The sequence below is a fragment of the Elaeis guineensis genome, chromosome 2 (assembly GCF_000442705.2).
Source record: "Elaeis guineensis isolate ETL-2024a chromosome 2, EG11, whole genome shotgun sequence".
NCBI classification, from domain to species: domain Eukaryota; kingdom Viridiplantae; phylum Streptophyta; class Magnoliopsida; order Arecales; family Arecaceae; genus Elaeis; species Elaeis guineensis.
The window spans coordinates 53,531,755-53,552,969 of NC_025994.2; the positions used below are offsets into that span (position 1 = coordinate 53,531,755).

A 21,215-nucleotide genomic window follows, 5' to 3' on the forward strand; every position below is an offset into this window, starting at 1 on the left:
TTTAAAATCGATCAAAAACTCCTTTAGTCAGACCGAACAAAGACCGTCTTTAGTTTAAAACCAATCAAAACCTCCTTCAGTCAGGCCAAACAAAGACCGTCTTTAGTCTAAAACCGATCAAAGGCTCCTTCAGTCGAATCGAATAAAAATCATCTTTAGTTTAAAGTCGATCAAAGACTCTTTCAATTGAACCGAACAAATACCATCTTTAGTTTAAAGTCGATCAAAGGCTCCTTTAGTCGGATTGAACAAAGGTCATTTTTAGTTTAAAGCTGATCAAAGGCTCTTCAGTTGGACCAAATAAAGGTCATCTTTAATTTAAAGTCGATCAAAAGCTCCTTCAATCGAGCTGAACAAAGACTGTTTTTAGTTTAAAGTCGATCAAAGGCTCCTCTAAATGGGTTCAGGGCCCCTTTCTCTAGCGCCAATCTATTGGTGCAAGATTCCTCAGGGCACTAGGATGCTAGAGCAGACAGCAAGATGGGGTCTTCCGAGGGTGTGACCTGCAAAAACATCTTGATCGGGATTGCTTCGATGGGGATCCTCCGACGCTCAAGTCAAAACTCTTGTTCAACAGAAAGAGGAGTATAAGAGATAGAGTAATGATGTACCTTTTTTAGGATCCCCTTTAGACCTCCTTTTATGGACGAAGGCGGTTGCTTTGGTTGGTAAGCCGGTTGGCATGAATCCATCTAGCTAGGACGTAATTTGCACATAGTGAAAGAACTGTCGTTCCAAACTCTCGAAATATAGTGGTTGTGGTTGCCTTATCCATCTTGTGACAATTGTCATCTAGAAGGCATTAAATTTTAAACTGGTGTGCTAACTGGTGTCAGTGAGCTGAGGACTAGTCGGTCACGATCAGAAGTCGGACACTCTGTGCCATCATCAGATGGGAAAGTCCAAAGCTGGGGTTTATTTAATACATAAAGTTGGTGAGTTTGGTGTGATCAATCGAAGACTATTATCTGGTCAGACTAGGCATCAGTCTAACCTATTGACAGTCATCTGCTCAGGCTGCGGAGTGTCGACGAGGCAGAAGTCGAGAACTAATCGATAGTGAAATGATGAAATGCCATGGCCGACGATCGGTTAGCGAAGGCCCAGTAGGTAGGCCTACTAGGTCAGGACATCGACCTTGGGCTTCTTCATATTATCGGCTCATACAAAATTTCTTCCAACAAATCTAATTAGACCTAGAAGTAGTCTTGATTCCTCTTGTTGGAAGCTAACCACTAGACAGAAGTTTTCAGTTAAATCCTTTTTCTCTTTCCTCATTATGGGAGGATTGCCTTGTCCATGCTTCTCCTAGGTTTGGAAGGCAAAGGTTCCGAAGAAAGTTAGGATCTTTATATTGCTGGAAATTAGAAACAAAACTTTTACTGATGAAGTTCTAGCCAAAAAAGTGTGCAATACCATTTCGAGTTGACCCTTTTGTGATTGTTCCATTGAATCCATAGCTACTCTTTTTTGGTCTGATTCCTCTCAAACAACCTCTATCCTTTAGAATATGCTGAATTGGAGGAAGTCTATAACTTATTAAACTTAATTAGACCTAGAGATGGTCCAAATTCTCCTCTTTGGAAGCTAATATCAAATTGTACATGTTCAAATAATTTCAAATAAATCTAATAGGGTGATTGCAACAAATAGATCAATTTTGAGGATGGGAGTAACAATGAACACCCCATAATTTACCATTAGGAGGCTAATCTCAACAAGATGATAGCAAGTTTATGCTGGAAAATATAGTATGAACAAGAACAAGTTTCTGATACCAAAAATGACAAAGCATCACCCAAGTGATCATTCAAAAGCCACACCATGACAAATAAAGTTTAGGTTGTTAACCTCTAAAGAAGAAAAAGAAGAGAGTGATAACAATAAAGCAAGTCCAAAAGGTCAACCAAAAGTGGTTCCTCTTGATCAGATTTTCATGTACGAGAAGTACCATAAACAATATAGTTCCTTTAAGGATGTAATTATAAATGATGTAATTAAAGATACAAAAAATTATAAAGGCACCAAGTTATAAAGATACCTCTCTAAGTTTGGATCGTGTAAACTTGGATTTCAAAAACTTAAAAAATGTCAATCAGACACCAAAACTTTAAATTCATTGCAATATGGTCTATTTATCTATCTCCATTGTAAAATATTATCATATGAGGTCACATAATAATTAAATTTTTATAAATTTTTGGAACTACCCTTCCTGTTGACTTAGTAAGGGGGCTCTTGTTTTAGCGGGAACTAAAGGCAAGAGACTCCATTTAAGATTTATGCAAGTGGTTGGATAACACAAAGGATGGAGCACTTTAAAATCCATGCATATAGTTGAATGATAGAGGATGGAGTACTTTGAGACCTATACAAGCATATGAATGATAATAGATTGAGTGCTTTAAGCTCTGTGCGTACAAATAGATGATAGAGGAAAGCATTTTATGATCTATGTAGGTGAATGGATGATAATGGATGCAGTGTTTTGAGATATGTGCAAATGGATGGATGATGGAGGATGGAAAATTTTGAGATTTGTGCAAATGAATAGATGATAAAGGATGGAGCACTTCAAAATCTATATAACAGATTAATGAGAGAATGGAGTACTTTGAGATCTGTATAGATAGATGAATAATAGAAAATGAAGTGCTTTGAGATCTATATAGGTGCATGAATGATAAAAGATAGAGTATTTTGAGATTTGTGTAAGCAGATAGATATTAGAGGATGGAGTGCTTTAAGATTTATATAAATAAATGAATTATAAAAGATAGAGTGCTTTAAAATCTATGCAAGTGGATACATGCATGTTATAGGATGGAGTGGTTTGAGATTTGTATGGACAAATGCACGAAGAGAATGGAGTGCTTTGAGATCTATGTGGGCGAATAGATGATAGACGAAGTGCTTTAACATATGTGTGGGCAAATAGATTGTAGATGGAATACTTTAAGATCTATGCAGGTAGATAAATGATAAAGAATGAAGCTCTTTTAGATCTATGCATGTGGAGGGATGGATTGAGGCCGAAGCACTTTAAAATTTATGCTAGCAAATGAATGACAGAGGATTAAGTACTTTAAGATCTGTACCGATGGTGAACGAACAGAATGGAGTACTTTGAGATCGATGTAGGTGAATAGATGATAAGGTTGTGTGCTTTAATATGTATGTAGGTGGATGGATTACAAAAAATGAGATGCTTTGATGTTTGTGTAGCTAGATGCAAAGGACAATCTCTCTAAATTAAGGATATTTTTATATTTTTTCTCACTCTATTAATACTGTTAGATTTCAAATAGAGAACTTGGTCATATTGCAATAAATTTGAAGTTTTAACAGCTAATTGATTCTCTTTAAATTTTTGAGGATCTAAGTATATATGGCCCATATTTGAAGGGATGGCTCTATAATTTTTTCTTAAAATTATAGTAGATATATTGAATAATTATTTCAATTCTGACATCATCGAGGTTCAGAGGATGCTAGAAGACTAGATACAGATAATGTTTGACAAGATGCAAAGAATGAAGGACCACTTATGGGATTATGATTTTGATTTAGTAATACATTGCGATGGAACTATAGATAATGATGATGAAATCCCCTTTCTCGTGAAGCACTTGTATCCACTAGCGCCACAAGATATTTTTCTTAGTTTAGAAAGCGTCAGAATTTTTTTTTTTTTTTGCAATGCTTATAAGCATCAGGAATGGACTATTTTTGCATCAGCAATGTTCCATTATACTGTAGTAAGAAAATAAACTATTAGAAGGAAGGGCCTTAGCTCTCCAATATACAAGCATATCATAGACCATGTAGCCACTAGATGGGTCCCAAAAATGCTTATTGACTCTTATAAAGGAACAAACAACAGTTTGAGAAATTGCCAACTAGATATTATTATACCCACTTCTTTTAATGAACTTTGATGATTATTACATTAACACATATGCTAGCATCTTCCATCTTCGGAGGCCATCTGAACACTCATAAACATACTAACAAGTACATATTGGGGTATGCATTGTTCTCATCCCTTTCGATGAAGGCATTAAGGGTTACCTAGATCTTTAGAGGATTATTACTCTTTATCTGGAATATCAAAAACTTGCATTTCTTTGCAGAGTATATCATGATTGGCTCTCCACATTATGGAATATCCCCAACCCAAAGGACGGTCAAGAGGAATGATTTTCATGCACCCATCATAATATTTCCACCAACTCTTCAAAAAAAGATCCATTTCCTTTTCTTCTCTTTCTTTACAGATAAAAGATTTTCGTAAACTTGAATCCCGAAAACACAAAAATGATATTACCTCTTCATCAGCATCTTTACATCCTCTAATCATACCTAAATCATGTATGGAGTTTGAAAAAAGAGATTTTGCTATAATGAATTTTATTTTGAGCAAAAAGAGGAAGAAGATGATGGTGAATATTTGAAATTTAAGTAGGTTATTGAAATTTAAGCAGCTTCAAAAGACTGCACCATCGAAAATACTGAGAAAATCAATCTCAGAACATAAAATGGTCCTATGTATGAAACCTCTAGAGTTTAAGAGGATGACTATAGAAACGAATTACTGTAGGTTTGTAAGGAAATGCTACCAATATCAAATATACGGAGACCTCACGCACTCTCCTATGATCAAACTCTACAATTTGAGTTCATGCCAGCTATGCTCCACTTGGAGACTGGATGCCATTGGAAAGATCAATTCTAGAGCCTTAAAGCATCACAAGCTTATTTTAATAGCAATTGATTATTTTATAAAATAGATGGAAGTCTTTTTATATACCAACATCACTGCTAGCCATGTCCCCGAGTTCTTGAGGTGATCGATATATAGATTTGGTATACTACATGATCATCATAAATAATGTATCGATTTTATAGAAAAGAAGATAACTTTTGCAAACAAATAGGACTATAAAAGTCACCAATTAAAATTTGATAAAGATTATTGAGAAAATGGTGGCTGGCATAAGAAACTTCCCAATGCACTATGGGCTTATCATGTTCCAGTGAAAATTTCTACAAAGGATGAAAGTAGCGTTACCTCTCAAAGTATAGATTCTTTCAACTCGAGTTCTAGCCAAAGGTGAGGTAAATGAGACTTATTGGTTACATTCGGTTGGATTTACATGATGAGAAAATATTGAAAGCTCTCTGCGCACAATGTTATCAAAGGAGAATTGGAAGAGCTTATAATGAGAGTCTAACCATATAGTTCGAGCCGACTATCGGTCCTCAAGAAGGCTTGAGGTTAAAGGGAAGCTTAGGATGGGCCACTTGTAATTAAAAAAGTTTACCGTTAAAATGCACTGATAGTAACTGCCATGGCTAAAGAAGAAAATTTTAGTCCTACCAATATAGTCTATGCGAAGAAATTTTATGCTTGAACCTAGGAATGTAGTATAATTCTTCTTTTCACAGTAAAAAAATTAATTTTTAACGATAAAAATAATTATCATAAAAAATAAAAATCTCATCATAAAACACTTTTAGTAGTGAAAAATATGCCGCCGGAAAGTCGTCGCCCAAGAGTTATCGGGAGATGGTTTTTATGATGAAAAAAAATATATTATAAAAAAATAAATATTTTACGATAAAAATACTATTACCAAAACATATCAGATCTTTTGCGGCGGCAAAAATCGCCACTAAAGAGCATAACGTTCACCATATTATCAACATGTTTGCCGCAAAAATGGAAACCAAATAAATATTTAACGATGAATACTTTCATCGATAGAAATATAATTTTTAGTGATAAAATATTTTATCATAAAATAAAAAATTTTAACGACTAATATTTTATCATCGAAAAAAGATTTCTTTTAATGATGATTGTTGTCACTGCAAAATAATTCTTTATTAACTGTGATAGTTTTCTTAACGACATTTTGTTCGCCGCTGAATATTATTTGCAACGAAATTTTATCACCAGAAAAGACTACATTTTTTGTGGTGAGCTTATTCTAAACATCTTAACGGACATTCCAACCCTTTTTGCAGCGAGAAGTTGTCATTGTTAAATATCTTTTACGATAAAATTTATTATCAAAAATAATATATTTATATTTTTTTTCATAAAATAATATCACCGCTGAAAACTTGCTTTTAAAAGGCTGATTTCAAATTTTCCTGTTATTAAACCTAATATTACAACAAACAAATATCATTTAATATGCCATCATATAAAATTTAAAATCATATTACACTAATATAAATCCTCGATGTATCACATTTGTCAACATAGTATATAAGAAAGAAAATCCTTGATATTGTCATTAGTCATACATAGCCACAAGGTACTACATATCGCATAAAATTTAAAAAAAAAAAATCTAAAGCAGAAATTAGTCTTGGAGCCAGTTCTTGACATGTTTTTCAATGGCCAACGTCTTATAATCTGCAACATAAACAGATATAATATAAATTAATTTAAATGAAGAGTTATGACTAAAATTTGATAGTAGTTCCGCTAATATCTGAACTCAACAAAAAATCAAGACAATAAAATAGTAACCACGATATTTTCAAAATACATGATTGTTGAAGCATCATCAGGGATAGCCTGGAAAAGTCATTCTGGCTTTCACAATCTAGCATTTATAATCATATTTAAAGTTGTAAACAGGAAATGGGCATCATTTTGGGGGAAAAATACATCAAATAGAAAGATTGTAGTACATAAAATTCCAATACCAATAAGCTGTTGTTATATACAAAACTTAAATCATCATACTCTGAAGCCGATGATCAGTGACAAGAAAACAAGGATCGAGCAAACATAAAAGACTCTCCAAGTAAAGGTGAACCTCATGCATGAACCCAAGCTACCATGTTTATGCCAGCTCTAAATCAGCAGGCACCTATGTCCTCATCAATCATTGTTAGGAATTGAACAATACAAAAGGAACTTGATTAAAAAGGAACAATTTAACCAGTAAGCATATGTGACAAAACAATATATTTCCACTCCACTAAAATCATCGTTGAATTTAGAGAAAGGGAGGTTCAAATATAGAGCATCATCACAGAAAGATCAAGCAGATAACAGGACCCCACTCCCCTTTTTTTCTTTTTTTTTATGAAAAGCATAATACTGTATTAATACTAAGAGTAGGAGTACAGTCGCATCCTGTAAACAGGCTACATTAAGAACAAAAAAAGCCCATTACAGGTACCTGTGATAATATTACAACAGCAGCAAAAGATAATTTGTACAGAATAAACAGCAACACAGAGAAATATATATACATAGATCTTAAACATAACAGTTAAAAACTTGAAGCCACAGAATCTTTTAACAATCAGGATGACAACACAAGGCTCCATAAAACAAAAACTGGGAGGCAAGAAACCTAGTGAAGAAACATGCATAGGACTCCAAATGGCATAGCATTGATAAGCTGGTACATCGTGGCAGTGTGAGACAATAAAGAACAAGATGATTCTCTTGCCTCCATTCGCATCATTCAATGGAGAATCCATCAGCATATAAAGTGGTTCACATATATTAACTAAGAATGGTGAATATTAACTATGCTACCATGCAACCTGTTGATGTGAATGACCCATACCACAAGGAAGAAATATGAAACAAAGATATATGTCTTACAGAAGAAGCCAGAGTGAACACCCTGTGGCTTTGTATATGCATATGTAACCGATATTCTCCACTTGACAAGATAGACACTCCCTTTGACATGTAGAATCTGAGTAATAAAACTTGAAACGAGGAGCAATATGTAGATTAGTAAGTGGGAGCATAAAGGTTTCGGTAGATAAGAAGGATCAATGGGCTTCAATACTACATCAAAAGCCTACCTAAAAACCTTGGTATTTAGATGGGTGAGTCCAAGAATATATAAGCATCACAAGAGCCTTTAATCTATCTAATGTGGAACTTTTATTCCTCAATGGCCTTAACACAATTTGTCTTTTAAATCCTGCATATTAGAGAGCAACGTCCACATATCACTCCTTTGGTTCACCTTCACTCAAGTTAATGTGAGCTTTGAGCCAATGTGGTGTTCTCACATGCAGTTCTCATGTAGGCATAAAATCAAACATGTGGCGGGCACAAACAGACATGAGGATAGGAAATAAAAAAGAATGATGCAGAGGAGAGAGGAGAGAGGAGAGGAAGAGAGGCGTAGAAGGAGCATACTCTTCACGGTCCGACCTTGAAGAGAGGAAGAGAGGTTGTCGTTCTTGATTCCGTAGGCTTACGTATCACTGGCCGACCTTGTCGCCGATGAGCTTTCTGCGGAGGACGTCTTGTGAGGAGAAGCTGGCCTGACGGTGGAGGAAGGAGGCCGACGGTGTGGAAGAGTCTTTGGAACGGATCGGCCTTGGGCATGGAACGATTGGTCAAGGGAGAAGGAAAGCAAAAAGGCGGAAAGGGGGAAAAAAAAAACACTTCAAATGTGAAGTTTGATTCACGGTGAAACGAAAATAAAAACGGGAGGGGGGGTCTGTTTTTACCGGCGAAAAATAATCGCCGGCATATGTGTCCGCTGAGATTTTGCGGCAAAAACTTGGTCGCCGAAAAAAATGTCAAACAGAGATTTTGCGGCGCAACTGCAATCGCTGGAAAAAGTGTTATATTTTCCGTTGAAATTCGCCGGCAGAGGGGAACTCTTAATCGCCGCTAAAACTTATAAATCTTTTTACGAAGAATTTTTTCGTCCAAAAAAAATTGACGCCAAAACAAAAAAGAAATGGTGCTAAATATTTTGCGGCCACATTTTATGGCGAAACAATAGAAGCACGTAAAAGTTGTCACTCATGTATTTTTCTCGATAATATTTTATATCATCGATAAATATTATTTTTTTATGATAATTTTTTTATTATCATAAAAAATTTTATTACTACATATTATTTTTTTTTATAATATTGTTAAAAGTCTAATACTGAGAAGCAAAGTTTTTTGACACCCTCAAACCATAGCTTATTTTTACAAATTTTAAATCTTAAAAGAAAAAAAATGTAAATCAAAATCAAAATATTCTCAAAAAAATAAAGAGAGAGAAAAATAAATAAAATTGATGATGGAGAAAAAAGAAAAAAAACTCTATTATTACATCATAAGTATTTTGTTATTATTATTGTTGTTGTTGTTGTTATTTTTATTATAATTAAGCTTCACTCCACAAAAATTCAACGTCCCTCTTTTCTTGATCATCCCACTTCATCTTAAATTAAAGTCCTCAATGTATTTCAAAGTTGAAAATTTTCATAAAAAGCATTAGTTTGACTTCCTCCCCTAAGCTCAATATTTAGAATTTGATTGGCGTCTAACCAAGTTCGCAATTCATGCTAGAAGGTTGTCCTAGAAAATAAAGTGATAATCAACAATATGCTTAAAAGCACCAAGCAAGTAATTTTCTCCAAAGAATGACCTTGTCAAGCTGTAAAGGATTCTCTTCACTATAATAATTGAGTAGTCTAAAATAAAGGGGTAGGGCAAAACCAACAAAGCTGCCACGGGTTAAAAAAGTTAGACACACTCAAGCAAACATCATGAAAACTTGAAAGGGCACTAAAGGTAATATGGCTTAATCTAAGGACAAGGATGAAAACTTGCAAGGGCTCCGTGAGTAAAAAGGTTGGTCTAGACATGGAGATAACCCAAGAGAAACCTATGGGCAAAAAAGAAAAAATAAAAGATCTAGAAAAAATCTAAAAGGTGCAAATGTGGCAAAAAAATAGAAAACTTTCAACTGTCAACTTTACTCAACATATATGTATGTCTGAAATCGGATCAAGTACTGAATCAAATGTATATCTGAATTTGGTTCAATTAGTGCATCAAAATGATGAAGAGAAGAATCCCAAAAATAAGGAGTTAACTTGAAAAACTACTTTACCAAGTAAGTACAAGATGAATGTCATTAGCAAGTCTTTGAAATCTAGGCATTCAAAAAGGAGTATTTCATCTCATTATTCTACATCTTTACATATGAGATTTATTTATAACTAAGTTTCTCTTTTAAAAAGATCTTTTATGTTTTTAAAATCCTTTTCATGCATCCATTGCATTCTTATCCTTACACCATGTCACTAAACAAGGTGGATGATGCGACTTCATCAGTCACTCTTTTTGACTCACTCTTGAACTTGAATTCAGGGTTTGGAAAATGTCTAATATATAATCAATTCATAGGATGATAATCCTATATATAGATCTAGTGTTGGTTATGACAAGAAAGTGGTAGAATGGTTATGCAAATATCTAGTAACAGTCTAACATCCCTTGTCACGTAGGTGTCATGATCCAAGTAAATTGAATGAGTAGATCAAAATATAGCATGGCTTTTGTCTGTAAAGAGCTTGACATAAATGTTAAAGAGATTTAGGACTCCTCCATATTGGTAGAAGGTATGGTTAATAAACTTTTGGCATGCGTCGATAAAGAAATGGTAGATGGCACTATTCTATTGGCCAAGTGGAGCCCATCCTTGGCCAGGTAATGTTGGATCTATTGCATTGGCCAAGAAAAGGTGAATGGCGCTACTCCATAAGTCATCGAGGCTTGATAAATAAAAAATATAACACCACTCCATGGTCAGAGTAGAGCCATTTCTAGGCCTAGTAAAGCTGAAACCCTAGACCACTTAAGCAAACATACAAGAATCTTGTATAGAAATAAGCCTATGCTTTGGTGAACCAGTCAGGATAGTTTGGTGAGTTTTAGAATCTTAAAAATTCATAAACATAATAAAATCTCAAGATTTTATGTTTGAGACCTAACTGAACACACTACACTTCATTATTGTTCCAAGTAAATGTTTATAATTAATGCTAAGACACATTGTCCCTTGATCACTTGCCTATCTTGTTGAGGCTAAAGCTCAACCAATGCGACACCTGTGGTTTAAGAAAAGATAGCATGAGTGTTTCTTGAGGAAAAAGAAAAGAACAATATTAACATTGTGTTTTTTATGGAGTGACATCTCAAGTGGCAACAATCAGAACATAAGCTAGAACAATTTTTCTAAGTAGTTTGCAATTTGAGTAGGAGAAATGAAGCAAAATGATCCAAGAAAATCTAAGCTAGGGAAACTCTATTGGAGATTAACTTAATATCAAAATAACTCTAAGATACAAAGAAACCCATCAATATTAGGCTAAATTAATTAAAGATTACAAGAATATGCTAGACAACTCCATGCATATTGCACAATACCCAAACTCTATTTTTTATTGTATGTACTCAGATAATTATGAAAACCTATAATGCATTTGACCAACAAAAAAAAACTAGAATGTATGTGACAATAGGGCATTTTTTTAATTTTTCTTTTATTTTTACTTTCACAAAAATTATCCATTTTTGAGACTTTCAAATGTAGGTTTTATAAAAAAGCTTGATGAGCAAACCTGATAACTGTTACACCTGGATTTGGATTCTTATACAAAACGATATTTGCGTGTGATTAGATGCATCAAGTTTTGTATGAAAATATGTGTTTTTCCTTTTTGTGTTTTTACATGAGGAAGCATGCCTTAAGCGTAATACATTTGGAAATTGGTGTTTGCACGAATCTACACAAAAATTGAAAAAAAAAAAAAGGAGGGATTCCATTACACGATCTTTCAAAGTCATGCTATCATTTGCTTGCCTAAGATAATATTTTCCACACCATTCCTCCCAAGCACATTGCATCATCTTTCCTATAAAAGTCTTTGAGGCTCATTTTTTTTAAAAAAGCCTAGGGAAATTAGAAAAGCGAGGATTTCTTTCAAAAATGCATTTTGAAAAGATCACTTTATCCCCATTAGAATTCAACTATTCTATAAACTAGACAGGTTGATTTTATAAAAGAAAAAATAGCTTTCGGTAAAAAATTTCTTGCAAATTTCTTTCCTCATCCCTAAGGAGTCATTTGATTAAACCTCTAGTGAAATATCTTTATCCAAAAAATTATTTGATCAAACTAACCTCTAGTAGAATATTATGATCAAGTGGGTCACTTTAAAATCATTTATGCCTAGTGAATTTTTTATTATTATTATTATTATTATTATTATTATTATTATTATTATTATTATTATTATTATTATTATTATTATTATTATTATTATTATTATTATTATTATTATTTATTTTTTCTCTCGTTAAAAATATTTTAAATAATTGAGTCAATAAATCTCAAAATTATACAAAAAATATCCTAAAAATATTTATTAGTCTTTGTTCTTTCTTTCTTACCCAATAAAATCTTATCAACAATGCTACAAAAGTTTTCCTTCCCAAGTTAATACATACTACCTACTTTCATGAATCTTAAAGCATAAAAACACTTTTTTCTCTTAGCAACAATATATGATTTGGTTCCAGTTTCCTACTATACCTTTTTCTTTCACATCATGCTTCCAACTCAAGTTCGTGGTAATTGATATTACATTTGATGCCAAGATGGTTAAAACATCCCATACTTAAGGTCATACTTGATGCTGCTAGATAAACGAGAAGTCTAGCCTACTATTATATCAAAGCTAGAGGTTGTGAATGATTATGATAGAATCAAGGTGAGAAGATGTGCCCCACCTGCAAGGGTGGTTATTATTACTCCAGCAATACCCTATCTCTCAAGTGATATAGTTTTTGATGCTCCAGTCAAGCTCTACACCCAAATGCTATAGGACTCCTGATACTCCATTGGACTCAAACGGTTACGAGCAAGATGATGATTCTATAAATAGATGGATGTTTTATTATGTTTTCATGTTTTTGCATCAAGAAAAAATATAAAAAACCACTAAAAAGATTCCTCCACCCTTCAATAAATATTCTAGTTGAATATAGATATAGGATGTTGTCACAAGTTTTGCCTCTTAATTGTCCCAACCTTGAGCAAAAAAAGAGCACACTATGGACATCCTCGAGTATCATTTTCAAACTTTACAGCCTAAATTCAATAAGTTATTATGTTCATAAATTGAAGATTCCTTAGTTTTGGTGGATCTTTATCCCACTAACTCTCTTCTTTTATTTCAATTAGTGGTAAATTAGTCAAATCTCACTTCATCATATCCTTAATTATTCTATTGAGTACTAAACCAAACCCAAATGCACCCAATATATAATCAGCTCATTTCCCTTAATTTTGAGTCTTAATTTACTATCTAGGTCAATTCTATCAACCCAAAATCATTTCATTCTCAATTCATTCTTTACTCTACTTAATTCCATCAACTATTAATCAATTATGGGCTCAATTGAAAAAGATTCTAACTAATTCCATCATTTGACTTGAACTTCTAGATCATGTGAACAAGCTAACTCAAGCTCACCCAATCTACACCAATTCATTAATCCAATATGATTATCACCTAATTTCTTATCAATTCCACCTCCTCTCAACCCTAAATAATGATTTAAGGGTCCAATTGGATTTTTCTAAACTTGTATCACAATTTTTAACCATGCAAGTTTGTTGGATATGACTCGATTCACTTTTAAGCTTAAATTTGATGATTTTTGAAAATGAGTTGAATGATAGCATATTGAGATGAAAATTGAACCATTGCCTTTTACCATAGCCTAAGACTCCTAGTTAAAATTTCTATATTTTTTGATATCTCTACCTTCTCTAACAAGAATTATCCAAAAAATATCTAAAAATCATTAACAATTAGAAAATGGGAGAGATTATCAAATATATCTCATATTTTTGAGCACTACCTTGCTTTCTTTCCTAAAAAGTTAAAAGAAGTGAGCATTCATAGCCAACATATATTAAAGCAAGCATCTCATGTATTGAACAAGTCTTGATCCAAAGTTCCCTCCTTTAGCTAATACTATGCAACATCTCAATCACTCTCTAATTTGAATAAATGCAAACTTCACTACTAATTGCTTCCTCCTCTTGGTACAAATACTCCCTATTGGAGAGAATTGGTTTCTTTTCCCCTCTCTTTTCTAGCATTTGATCCCTTCTCTCCTTTAGGCTTTTGATTCTTTTAGCTTCCTTTAGCTTTATCTTTTCTCTACTCTTTTTTTCTGTTAGATGTATGTTCTAGAAGCCAATCTATCTAATACATTGTAATACTTCTGGAGTACAATTTTCTACTTAATACATTGATTTGATCAATAAATAGATAAATTTTATTTTTCATTCAAGATAGATATATCATTGAATCGTCCATAGAATTAATACTTCAATACATATTTTCAAGATGTTGAGAATTAAAGGCATGTATAATTAATTCTTAAATACTCTCGGTCATAGTATCATCATGAAGACGATAATCGATCTGGATAGACCGGTGCACAAATCACTTCGTTCAAGATAGATGAGTCTCTGATCTATAATGTAGATATACTGAGCGATGAGTGTAAATAGTTGTTAAAGAATAACTAGTACTGAGTGTGACCATACGAGAAATCACTTGAATTTCTAATTGATCATCAGTGATTGTCTCGATGCTGTAGTTGTGTGAGTGATCTTTTAATATATGATGGTACGACTGCTTGCATTGAGACTGTTGGAGTTTGACTGACACATAAACATGACCTCATTGAGACTTTATAGTGGATGTTAGCGATAGTTGGTCCACTGTAGGAGTAGGGTGCACATCTAGATGGAATCTATCAACTTTGATAGAGAAGTAGTCCTATGAGATTTAAGAGGCTAAGTCTCAAAGTCTATGACCACAGTAGTGTGATTGATGAAAAAAAATTTTTGAGGATCATAATTGGACTTGAGCTGATCGAATCTATCAAATGACTGATGATGAAGTTTGACGATTTATCCATGATCTGCCATCTAGTTGAGACTCACGATAGAGGAACTGAATTACATGTTAACTACACCTTGAGGTTCTTTTTCGATTCTACTAAGTTGCCACTACATACTGCTAGGTGTCACTGATAGATTGTGAGAGCTTACTGGGATTGCTCAGGATCGATAATCCTTGATGAGTTAGAGTAGAATTATTTCAATCCATTGAAAAGAGTTTCAATGATACTTTGATAGAGATCATTGTATATCTCACTATTAAATAGAATTGAACCAATGGGGTTATACAATAAAAAGATTAGACCTAGAATAAGTAATTGGGCTTATGAAGTCTTAATTGAGTTTAGAAAAATTCTATTGGATTCAGGATAACCTTGCTAGTACATAGTTGGACCCAATTTTCTCTTTGCACTTGAATTACTTATTTAATAAGATTAATTTAAGTTTAATTATCTACTTATAACCTTAATGAATTAGATTCATTGAGCTTCAATTATTGGGTACCTAGGATTTTGGATCATATGGATTAAGAGATCAAATCCTTAATCAATTTTTTGGATTATTTGGATGGGGCGCCACTTGATTTGATCAAGTTGGATATGCCCACTTAAAAGAGGGCATGTGGGATCAGATTGGGGCATCCCATAAGTGCCATGTGGCATGTGCAAAAGTGGGTACAAAGGCTCCAATAGTTGGTACCTAATAGATCTCCTAAAAGGATCAAATAACTAAGAGAATAAAGATTCCTAATGTAAGTAGGACTTGTATTAAGGGACTATTTGATTTTGAATAGGATTCAAACCTTTTGCTTATTTAAAGGATCTTTCCCTAAGGCTCCTCAGATCTGATTTTCAGTAGTCCATGCCTCCCATAAGAACTCTCCATGCCCCCTTTCTCTTCTCCCTCTCTTCTCTCCTAAGGTTCCAACGCCCAAAGGTGTTGGGCATCCAACATCTCCACACACAAGAGGAGCTTGGGCATCCCCTTGCTTGCTGATTTTCAGATCTTGATTGCTTCATAATCAAGAAAAGAAGAGCAAGAGAAAAAGAGAAGAAAAGATCAAGGAAAGGATCAAAGAGTTAATTACGATCCAGACTTCGTTCAGATATTAGGAAAAGTATCCCAAAGTCAATCGTCAGCCTTTTGACGGTTGTGCTCATTTTTATATATGTACATAAATTATAAATTAATAAAAATTATTTTGATATTTTTCATCACAAAATGTTTCATCTTCTAATGAACTCCTATGTTGTGGTGAAGTCCTTAGGACTATTTAGACTCGACAAAGAAGGATTTGTCGTTTAGTCCTTAAATCTGTTCGCGAACAAATGATACGTTGTTACCAAGGATGACAACGTTTATCAAGCATAGATCGTTGTGTGCCATATAGGTTGGTTGTCCTCTTAACCAATGAGTGTGGAGACACTGGTATGGCATACAGGTGAGATATAAGGGTACATCTGTACCGAACGTGACCGACTCTGGAGCTATTTCTGCTATCAAGATTTGCTCCGATGGAATATGGGTATAAATATCCCTCCGACCTGAGATCTCCACGGTGACTTGCAAGCAACTCACTGCACTTAGGCACTGGACTACCTGAATTTTTAATTCAGTGATGGAAGGCTGCTAGGTGTAATCAAGTACTTGACTTGTCGGTGCGTGTGTCAAGATGAGATTGACCACTCCAGTTCAGGAGCTGTGTACAGTCGTATTTCAATTTAGCAAAACCTTGGCCAGGATAGTCTTTGTGAGGAGTCACAGAACTGTTTGAGTTGAGCACGATTCGGATGATCTAATCAGGGTGGACAGTTTTGTTGGGAATAGTATCCCAAAGTCAATCGTCAGCCTGTTGACGGTTGTGCTCATTTTTATATTTATACATGAATTATGAATTAATAAAAATTATTTTGATATTTTTTATCACAAAATATTTCATCTTCTAATGACTCCTATGTTGTGGTGAAGTCCTTAGGACTATTTAGACTCGACAAAAGAGGATTTATCGTTTAGTCATTAAATCTGTTCGTGATGAAATGATACGTTGTTACCAAGGACGACAACGTTTATCAAACATAGGTCGTTGTGTGCCATATAGGTTGGTTGTCCTCTTAACTAATGAGTGTGGAGACACTGGTATGGCATACAGGTGAGATGTAAGGGTACATCTGTACTGAACGTGGCCGACTCCGGAGCTATTTCTGCTGTCAAGATTTGCTCCGATGGAATATGGGTATAAATATCCCTCCGACCTGAGACCGTCACAGTGACTTGCAAGCAACTCACCGCACTTAGACACTGGACTACCTGAATTTCTAATTCAGTGACGAAAGACTGCTGGGTGTAGTCAAGTACTTGACTTATCGGTGCGTGTGTCGAGATGGGATTGACCACTCTAGTTTAGGAGCTATGTACAGTCATGTTTTAATTTAGCAAAACCTTGGCCAAGGTAGTCCTTGTGAGGAGTCACAGGACTATTTGAGTTGAGCACGATTCGGATGATTTGATCAGGGTTGACAGTTAACCCTGAGTCATCCTAAACACAGGGGTCAAAAAGATGAATTATACAGTAACCATATTCATGTAGGTTCTGAGTATTGCAATTGTGACTTTTCGATCTATCTAGATGTCGGGTACCATTGCTAGATGGTCACTTCGATTAGTACAGAAATTGGTTCCTGTGCTACCGGCTTAGGTTCGAACCTGCGGGGTCACACACATTAGAGGTTCCTATCTGATCTGATGGCTGATGTAGAATCCTACATGTTTGAGACTCAATGATCTAGAATCAGGATTCTCTGATCATGAGTTCCACACATTAAAACTCTTTGATCTGATCGAGGAGGAGGTGAATATCTTTCCAATGATTTTCTGATATATCTTGGGGAGAATGGGATTCTCTCTCAGTGGACTCTTCCTGCAACACCACAACATAATGGTGTATCTGAAAGGAGGAATCGGACCTTGTTGGATATGGTTTGATCCATGATGGAGTTTGCTGGTCTACCGATCTCTCTCTGGGGATATGCGCTCGAATCAGCTTGTTACCTTCTAAATAGAGTTTCGAATAAGTCTGTAACCAAAACGCCATATGAGATATGGATAGGACGTAAGCTAGTACTCTCGCACCTTAGGGTTTGGGGGTGTCCGGGTTATGTTAAATATTTAATTACGGACAAGCTTGGACCTAGCTCTGACAAGTATAATTTTATAAGGTACCCAAAAGAGATCAAAGGATATTACTTCTACCTAGCTGATGAGCAAAAAGTGTTTGTCAGCCTTAAGGCAATCTTTTTAGAAAAGGAGTTCCTTGGTGAAGGGACTGTTGCCTCTAAGATCGAACTTGACGAAGTTTGGCAGGTGGAAAAATCGACACAAGTTGCTGAACTTGAACCGGATTTAGTTAGATCAGATCCGGAGCCCATTGTTCAAGCACCCTTAAGGCGATCTGGTAGAGTACCACGTCAACCGGACAGATACTATGGTTTCTTGGTCCGGGATGGCGATCCTATCGAACTTGATGAAAATGATGAGGATCCGATCACCTACATAGATGCAATGCAGAGACCCGACTCTGAGAAATGGCTGGAAGCCATGAAATCCGAAATGGAGTCCATGAAGGTCAATGATGTGTGGACATTAGTTGACCCACCCGAAGGAGTAAAATCCATAGGGTGTAAGTGGGTCTTTAAGAGGAAGAGAGGCACAGACGGAAAGGTAGAAACCTATAAAGCCTGTCTGGTTGCCAAGGGATATCGTCAACATTATGATATAAACTATGACGAGATATTTTTTTCTGTGGCAATACTCAAATCCATTCAGATTATGCTTGCGATAGCTGCCCATCTGGACTATGAAATGTGGCAGATGGATGTGAAGACAGCTTTCCTAAATGGAGAGCTGGATGAAGAGGTGTATATGATACAACCTAAAGGATTTACATCCACAGATGAGTCTAAGGTGTGCAGGCTACAGAGGTCCATATATGGACTTAAGTAGGCATCACAGAGTTGGAACATACGTTTTGATAAGACGATCAAGACGTATGGCTTCGTTAAGAATGGAGAAGAGCCATGCATTTATAAGTGGGCTAATGGTCCAGTAGTAGTATTTCTTGTATTGTATGTGGATGACATTCTCTTAATCGGGAATGATGTCCTTGCATTACAGGGAATAAAGATTTGGCTGTCGTCACAGTTCTCCATGAAGGATCTGGGAGAAGCTTCCTACATCCTAGGGATGAGGATCTATAGGGATAGATCTAAAAGGTTGCTTGGTTTATCTCAGTCCACATACATTGATACTATGCTGAAGAGGTTCAGCATGGAGAATTTCAAGAAAGGCTATCTTCCGATAGGCCATGAAATTTCTCTCTCAAAGAGGGATTGTCCGACAACACCTCAAGAGAGAGAGTGTATGGGTATGATTCCATATACTTTGACAGTGGGATCTATCATGTACGCCATGACATGTACACAATCAGATGTGGCATACTCACTAGGGGTAGTGAGTAGATACCAATCTGATCTAGGGAAGAATCACTGGAAGGTTGTTAAAACCATCCTGAAGTATTTAAGAAATACTAAGGATCAGTGGCTTGTTTATGATGAATCGGACTTGAGACTTATAGGGTTTACAGACTCTAGTTTCTAGTCTGATCACGATGACAGCAAAAGTGTGTCGGGATTTATTTTTACCCTTAATGGTGGGGCTATCTGCTGGAAAAGTTTCAAGCAGCACACAGTGGCTGATTCAGTTTGCGAGGCGGAGTATGTCGCCGCATCAGATGCTGCCAAAGAAGCTGTGTGGCTGAGAAAATTCATCACCGAGCTCGGAGTAGCACCCTCCCTTGTTGGTCCAGTTCTGCTCTACTGTCATAGCTCTGGAGCCATTGCTCAAGCGAAGAAACCAAAGGCACACCAGCAGACGAAGCATATTCTGCGTCGCTACCATCTCATCCGAAAAATTATGGATCGAGGTGACGTAGATCTTCAGAAGATCGACGGGAAGGAGAACCTGACTGACCCATTCACTAAAGCCATTACGGTGAAAGAGTTCGACAACTACAACTCGAAGATGGGTATTAGATACTGCACCGATTGGCTTTAGGCCAAGTGGGAGATTGTTGGAAATAGTATCCCAAAGTCAATCGTCAGTCTGTTGACGGTTGTGCTTATTTTTGTATTTGTACATGAATTATGAATTAATAAAAATTATTTTGGTATTTTTCATCATAAAATATTTCATCTTCTAATGAACTCCTATGTTGTGGTGAAGTCCTTAGGACTATTTAGACTCGACAAAGGAGGATTTGTCGTTTAGTCCTTAAATCTGTTCGCGACCAAATGATACGTTGTTACCAAGGACGACAACGTTTATCAAGCATAGGTCGTTGTGTACTATATAGGTTGGTTGTCCTCTTAACTAATGAGTGTTGAGACATTGGTATGGCATACAGGTGAGATGTAAGGGTACATCTGTACTGAACGTGATCGACTCCGGAGCTATTTCTGCTATCAAAATTTGCTCTGATGGAATATGGGTATAAATGTCCCTCTGACATGAGACCGTCACGGTGACTTGCAAGCAACTCACTACACTTAGGCACTGGACTACCTAAATTTCTAATTCAGTGACGGAAGGCTGCTGGGTGTAGTCAAGTACTTGACTTGTCGGTGCGTGTGTCAAGATGGGATTGACCACTCCAGTTTATGAGCTGTGTACAGTCGTGTTTCAATTTAGCAAAATTTTGGCCAGGAAAGTCCTTGTGAGGAGTCACAGGACTGTTTGAGTTGAGCACGATTCGGATGATCTGATCAGGGTTGACAGTTTAACCCTGAGTCGTCCTAAACACAGGGATCAAAAGGATGAATTATACAGTAACCATATTCATATAGGTTCTAAGTATTACGATTGTGACTCTTCGACCTATCCGGACATCGGGTACCATTGCTAGATGGTCACTTCGATTAGTACAGAAATTGGTTCCTGTGCTACCGGCTTAGGTTCGAACATGCGGGGTCACACACATTAGAGGTTCCTATCTGATCTGATGGCTGATGTAGAATCCTACATGTCTGAGACTCAGTGATCGAGAATCAGGATTCTCTGATCACGAGTTCCACACATTATGGGTACCGAGGTCAAGAGTCCCACTGGTTGGGACTTTTCGATCAGGGTTACATATCAATGAATTCTAATGTCCTATTGCCCATCAGATTTGGACTCAGTATTTATGAGAGGTTTAATTAGTGATTTGATCGCTAATTAACTCAATTTGATTAAGTAATTATTTTTGGATTAAGTCCAATTGAATTAGATTCAGTTGGATTTGACCCGATTAGGTTAAAAGTTGACCTAATCGTCAAGATGGTTTGGTCCCTGATTTGATCAGAGGTTGGGCTTAGTCAATTTTTGATTTGATTAAGATTTTATTGAGCC

At 35.7% G+C, this 21,215-nt stretch overlaps 1 long non-coding RNA gene across 2 annotated transcripts; it reads right to left on the reverse strand.

Moving 5' to 3' along the window:
• Positions 1–6,193: 6,193 nt before the first annotated feature.
• LOC105035727 (uncharacterized) lies at positions 6,194–8,769 on the reverse strand. Of its 2 annotated transcripts, none has more exons than XR_830370.4 (2): positions 8,192–8,769; positions 6,194–6,427 (listed from the first exon to the last, which is right to left on the reverse strand). It is a non-coding gene; the product is annotated as an uncharacterized lncRNA (long non-coding RNA). The 2 variants fall into 2 exon arrangements; XR_012138562.1 differs by having other exon boundaries at positions 7,640–8,769.
• Between the last annotated feature and the right edge of the window lie 12,446 nt (positions 8,770–21,215).